Source organism: Hemitrygon akajei, chromosome 2 (genome assembly GCF_048418815.1).
Source record: "Hemitrygon akajei chromosome 2, sHemAka1.3, whole genome shotgun sequence".
Classification (NCBI taxonomy): Eukaryota; Metazoa; Chordata; class Chondrichthyes; order Myliobatiformes; family Dasyatidae; genus Hemitrygon; species Hemitrygon akajei.
Genome location: NC_133125.1, coordinates 40,831,442 through 40,838,888, shown reverse-complemented (window position 1 = coordinate 40,838,888; position 7,447 = coordinate 40,831,442).

Sequence of the window (7,447 nt, the reverse complement as noted above, 5' to 3'; positions counted from 1 at the left end):
CATCATAACCTACTACAATGTAGAATAAATGAAAAAGGGAAAAGCGTGCAAATTTAACTCCTTATTTATGGAGACTAGACCACTTTCTCCAAAGGAAGTGATATTCAAACAACTTACAACAGCAACTTACAAAAATAGGCAGAATTTCTAAGATTCAGATTAATTTAATTATCACAAGGACATCAAAGCATACAGTGAAATGCATTGCTTGAATTAACAGCCAACACAATCTGAGGATGCACTGGGGGCAGCCTGCAAATATCAATACACATTCTGGCATCAATCTAGCATGCTGCCCACACTCAGAAGAATAACGCAAGCAACAACAACAACAGTACACAAATAGCAACTAAACAAAATAACAACAGCAAAATAAGCCCCTTTTTTCTCCCTCTCATCCACCCACCTGCTCCAAGAGGGCCACAATCTTGTCATGGCTTACATGCTTCAACAACCTGGAGAGCCGTGTTGGCAGCGGTCAGGACTTTATGCTTTTGCTTTTGGTAGGGTCACCCATGCCAAACAGGTCAAAGGGTAGAGGCCAGACTAAGAGTGGTCCACTGGTCCTCCGGGTTCAGGGGTTCAGCTCATGGATAACAACTTTGACTGGTAAAACAAAATTGTTATGGAAACAGCAATGAAGAATTCTTCTACATCTGAGTGCGACAGTATTCCTGAGTCTCCACCCACTTGCGTAACTGATAGAAGTGAAAACCGAAAGGAAGCTACTGACAGGATGAAGGAAGCCCTGAACACCACCAGAGATGGAGGAGCTTCACTGCAGACCTAAACGCCAGCAGTGTAATAGAAAATAAATGAAGTAAGTCTCCACCCACCCACTCACGTATACATAGACAGGTCTCCAACACCAAAACACCTCCAACCTCCATTTCTTGGCATGGACTTGCAAACTTCCAGATATCGGGCCTTTGATTTCCAACCCCACCCAGCCATGGGCCTCAGCCATCGAGCCTCGACTTTTGGATTCGCTAACTTTGGTCTGACCTTTGGGCTTCGACCTTCAGTATCAAACCCAGGACTCGCCAATCATGAACTCCAGACTCTCAAAGGCTTCCAATCCCAGGACTCACCAACCTGGGGGTGTTTGTTCCTGGTCATCACTCAAGGGCCCACAGATATTAGGCCACCGACTTCCAGACACATCGACCTCAGGCCTCAATGTCTAGGTTCACCGACTTCAGTCCTCAACATCTTCTGACATCACTGGAAAGAATGCAGTTTAGATTACAGTCTTTTAGTATGGAATGACTTGTAATTTCCCCATTTATTAATAGCAAAGAAAACCATTTTCCTTACTTAGCACTATAGCAGCTTGCTACTATTTGTAAAATTTAGAGTTCTATTATCCAACTAGATGTTTTGGAGAATCTGGTTTTGCTCTTATGGGCAATAGCATTCTGAAACCTGTTACATACTCTTGTGATTTCTTGTAAGATTGTTATATTCATGGATCTTCCTGAACAACTCCCCAAGATGGTGTAAGATTTATATCTTCAGGCTGTTAAACACCTGAAATTATCAAAATGATAGAAACACAAAGCAACATCTGATACTTAAACAAAAACAAAAAATGCCCTCAGCAGGTGCAGTCCCACACGTTGAAAAGGAAACAATTATTTATTTATCTGTTTATTGAGATATAACCCTTCTAGCCCTTCGAGCCATACCGCACAGCTTAATGCTAGCCTAATCACGGGACAATTTACAATGATCGATTAACCTACCTTAGACTTTGGGAGGAAACCAGAGCACCCAAAGGAAACCCTTTGGCCTTCCTTTGGACAACATCGGTGGTGTGGAGAGGGGAGACTTGTAGCATGGGCAACTGCCGGTCTCCTATACAACCTTGCCCAGGCCTGTGCCCTGGAAACCTTCCAAGGCACAAATCCATGGTCTCACGAGACTAATGGATGCCTGTTGGTAGCCTGGAGGGAAAATAGACCAAGGGTGCTAACAATAGTATATTTTCCCTTCACCTAATTTTCACCTCATTAAGCCAAAAACAAGATCAGTATGTCTCTCCTACAACCAATTCGCTTAAAAGATCAAAACTTTCATAAAATGATGGGGAAACTAGTCAGAACAAAAAGAACTAAAATGTTGGGAAAAGAATCAGAAAATGATTTTGTACTGTCTGCACACAAGTTGTTTCGGCAACTCGTACACCAAAAAAAAGGCATAATTGTGGTAATCCTGTCAAAAAACTAATTTTCCTTCAATCAATCTGTTAATTCCCCTAGCCTCAAATTAGGCTGTTGATCACTAATTGGCTGTTAATGTAACACCTTTGGTTACACCTCTGTGAAGAGAGAAATCTCAGAACTACAGAACACATCCACTTTGCAATATTCTACAGCATGATTTCAAGATCATAATTTCTCAACTCCTCCTTTTTCCAAGATGTTCTGTTTTCATCACAGAACAGTCACATTGTTAATTATTTCTGTTCTTTTCAGCTTTGTCTCCTGAAGCATGATAATGCTGAGGGTACTTTATTTATCATTGTCCTGGGCCACTATGTGAAAAAAAAGTTTTAAGTAGCTGTGGTAATGTAAATATCCCAGTGTGGGAAAGTATTAAGAAATGACAATTAGCGTGGGGAGTCTGTACAAAGGTCAGAGTGTCTGTGGTGAGGTTAATCCAAAGTGTTTATTGAGAAGTTTAATTTATTATTTCTCAGTACAGCCAGACGGTGCCTCACAGACATTCTAATTCTATGCCAAACAATCCTAATCTTACCGATTTCCCTGAGGTTAAAATATAAATTAGCAGAGGAAAAGAAACAATGTCGTGGAATGTCAGAAATTGTACTAATAGTACTCACGTAATTCACCTAGTCAACCAAAAGACTGGGAAATTTTAAAGTAAATAACACTTCCATGAACTAGTCAAACCAGGTGGTATTTTAAAAACTTTAAAAAAGTTATATAAGATACCTAGAGTAATTGAGGTCCAGATAGAATGTCTATAGTGTTGATATTGTTACCTTTAATACATCCCTTTATCATCTTTTAAGGTCAAGACTGATGTGATTAAACTTCTAATTTTTAAATTTTACTTCAATAAGGTAGAAGTTAGGTGATTTTCTTGGGTTTTCTACCCCAGCCAACAGCCTGTCTTCTTTGGAGGTATAGGCCATGTTCCTCTCCTCTTACCCCAAAGTAAATCACTTCTTTCTGCACAAAACCACATTTCCTCTTCTGGATATGATTGTTATATTCATGGATCTTCCTGAACAACTCCCCAAGTGTTCCAATTCTTCCCTCTGTGGCCGATGCGATCATACTACCACTTTGACAGTGAGAGTGTGGGGCTCCCTTTAACATCTTGTTCATATTTCCTGAAGTACTTTGGATGATGACATCATATCTATAAAGCTGCTTAGTATATGAATAATGTTTCTTATTAATTGCTAGTACTATCTTTCTTTAGTTATATTTAATAGTGCACTTAAGCTTCACGAGACAACTTGGTAAGACCTTGGCCCCTATCTTGTGATGTAGGTGGTGGATTTTGTTCTTTATCCATGGTTTGATCAAGCGTTACCTTATAGTCCCTAATGTCTGCCTGTTTGCTGTGCATTGCATTCTCTGTGTCTGTCTAGGTCGCACATGCTTTCAGCACCGCAACAGTGAACTCGCCCAATCACTTCTTGTGGTTTTGTCTAACATACCCCATGTTGTTTCAGTTTGCTAATCTCCTGCTCAACCTGAACCTTGAGCTCGAATGGCATTGCTCCAAATTTGCAAGAGCCCCTTTGTTCAGCTTACTACAAATATTGCGTTTGTATCTTTGAGCATGTCAGCACATTGCTCTTGAAATTTATTGTGAAATTCTCTGACTTCCAATCCACATTTAATTCATTGAGACACTCTTCCCATATGTAAATTCAATATTAGTATGGTTAGCTACTAACATCGGTAGCTTCGCCTTTTGACCTTTATGAGGAACAAAGTATTGCAACCAACTCAGAATTGGAATCAGGCCTACTGTCATTTACATATGTCATGATATTTGTTTATTATTGGCAGAAGTACAGTACAATGCATCAAAAAATTAAGAAATATAAAAAAGGCAGTGCAAAGAGAGTGCAAAAGGTGAGAAATTGTTCACAGATTCATTGTCGATTTAGAAATCTAAATGCAGAGGGGAAGAAGCTGTTCCTAAAACATTGACTGTGTGTTTTCAGGCTCCTGATGCTAACAATGAGAAGAGGGCATGTCCTGGATGGAGAGGGTCCTTAATGACAGATGCTAACTTATTGAGGCATTGCCTTTTGAAGGTGTCCTGGATGCTTGGGAGGCTAGTACCCATGATGGAGCTGGATGAGTTTACAGCCCTCTGCAGCTTTTTCCGACCCTGTGCAATGGCCCCTCCATACCTGATAGTGTGCAGCCAATCAGAATGCTCTCCAGGATACAGCTATGGAAATTTGCCAGAGTCTTTGGTGAGTTTTCATTGCCTGGTCAGAATATGTCATCAGGTTCATTGTGCTCTTTGCTAATGGCATTTCACTGAACTCCTTAATGTGCATAACTTTGCCCATAATCAAAAAGTCAGCAGTCATATCAATACTGATATTTATTTACTGATCATTAATTCTTATCTTAATTTTAAAATAATGAACTATAATGTTTATCCTTTCTAGATTGAGAGCTGTAGGCCATGTTTGTGTGTGGAATACCAGATAAACAAATTCAATCTAAGTTGGCAGTCATTCTCCTCCATTAATAGCAGTAATGGTGTTTTTGGGGATTATCTATTGCCACTTTTGATTTTTGGTTCATTTGCACAAGAGGCTGTGTTTGCAGACAGGTACACTCAGCAGGTTGAAGGCAATAAATAAACTTTATGAAGGACAAATCTCAGTATCAGGTTAATGTGCTGGTGGAAAGTGCTCGTACACTCTCTCTCGCCTCCAAAAGGAACTTTCTTTGCCTTGCATAGTGCCAGGAAGTCTGATAAATCTCTAAAACTAGGTCTTTTGGTAACGTTGGGTTCTTACGCTCTCGAATGGTTTAATTGTGGAGGCACGCTTCTGCCTTTCTGCTTAATTTCAACACGTTGTTTGGAATAAAGAGCATCTCCATCCATTCTACATAAAAAATAATAAGTGTTCACTCATCTTCTCACTCACATCACAATATAGTCAAATTTCCACTTGATAATCATTACTTGCTGCCTTTAGTTTCTCCATGTTCAGGTCAAACCACAATCCCTTTCCATCTGCACATTGGAACTACTGGGTATAACCACATGCCTCAGGTTTGCCCAGCCACCTTGGGTTTACCTTTGTCCGTGAACGTCAATGACATTATTGCTTTGGAGCGCTTGTGTTCCCTACTCTCCCATCAGGGGAGCAAGTAAGCTGCTGTCTCCAGTCAGGTTGCATATAGAATGTGTAAGGTAAGTTTGTGAGAAAAACAGAGCTCTGAAGTCTGTGTATAAGTTAGAGTCAATGAGACATGCATCAGGGAATAGGCCGTACAACTAACCAAGCCCACGTCAACCATCCAACCTACAATGATCCTATATAGACTTCACCTTTTATTCTCCACATCTTATAATCAACCCTCCCTAACTTCTACCAAACAGTGGGCTTTTAACCAACCTGCTAGTGTGTCTTTGGGATGTGGCAGGAAACTGGAGCTTCTGAAGGACCCCCTGGATAATATACAGTGCCGGAAGTCAGGTTCGAATCCAGGTCTCTGGTGCTCTGAGTCAGAGGCTCCTCCAGCTGCGCCACCCATTATCTGAGGTTTCTCTCAAGCTACACAGATGGATAAAATGACCCAGTAATGATCACAACTGTTATGCATCTATGTCAAAATCATTGCATTAAGTTACAAAGGATACAACTTAGAATTTCATACAGCTTGTTAACATTTGTTCAGGTCATCTATCATTCTATTGTTGCTATTTCTATGAAAGGGTTGGGGGAGATGTTAATTGGAGGGAGGGATTGAGCAACTAATATAGCATTAGGTCTACCAATGTCATTTTTTTGTGTTTGACGGCAGTGCACATTAACAGGGTGGAGGTCGAACTGGGAGGAGGTGTGTTATGTCATTTTTTTTAATGTTCGACAGCAGTGTGAGTTAACAGGGAGGAGGGTGGAGTTGGTGCTGGGAGAAGATGGGGTTATGTCATTTTTTAATGCTTGACAGCAGTGTAAGTTAATAGAGTGGAGGGTATAGGAGGAACTGGGGGAGGGTGGGGTCAATAATTAATGTCACAGTCCTGGAAGTTTGGGTTCTCCACCTGAAAAAGGCCTTTATCCAGGTTCTTCAATTTCAAAGTTATTAGCCTTCTGGCAGGAACTTCTCACCATAGTAAATGCAGAAGGAGTATTCTTGTCCTTTAACATATATTGGTAATTTGTAGAGAAATAAGCTTGCTATGAGCCACTATAGAAATTATGGGCCATTTGGTCTTTTATTGGTCCCGTTCTGTGTTAAAAGCAAATATATAGGTGTCCAAAGTGTGCACGTAGTGGTTCAGGGACTCACTGAAAAATGTTGATTTGGGAACTTTCCTTGGACAGCAGAGACGATTAGCAATGAATATTCCCAGTAAGAATATCCCAGAACTTTTGCCACATTAGGAACTTCCTGTCTCTTTTTTCACTCTGAGAAACTGTACCATAGGAATAAATGTACTTTTGGCCAATAAGATTTTATTTTGATACAACCATGAGTCATTGATTGTGGTTAGTGGAAATAGGTGTAATAGAGACATGTTAGAAATTCATATCAAGTCACTCAGCTGGAAATAATTAAGTTACCCCATGGAAAACTTGAATGCACCTGATCAAAATTTAATGCAATATAAATGGAACAAAGAAAATCTTGTGTATGGGTATAATGTCCTTTCAAGTAGCATTTGCACTTAACTGGTGGATAAAACAGTCTCTACGGTACACACTTTTAGCTGGCATTGAAATAGTGCCAAGTGAGATGAAATGAAACGAATGTTTCAAGGTCAAAATGTTACATGCCTAATTCATATAATTCATCCATTTCTGCCATGTTGTTTTCTTAAGTTGGTTCACCTTGTTCTGTTAGCCCTAAAGACATAAACAGCTGATGAGAGCTTCTGAAACAGGCCACCAGGAAAGAGATGACAGGAAGTTAATGTTGTCAGTCATGAGCATTCCAGACTGCAGCAACATCATGTTCCTGTTTTTCATCTTTCTTTCGTTTGTCGACAAATGTAACCCAGGGGATATTTGTATCCCTCTGATGATTGAAATGATTTTGATAGGTATACTGGAAAAGAGAAAATGAAAGGAAACAGAACTGGAAAGGACTGGAAATAGTTTATCATCATTAAGGAACTGGTTTAACAGGGAGACCACATGCCTAAAATACCTAGGGATATATGAGACTTTTGGTATCTGATATTAATGTGCTATTTTTCTCTCATC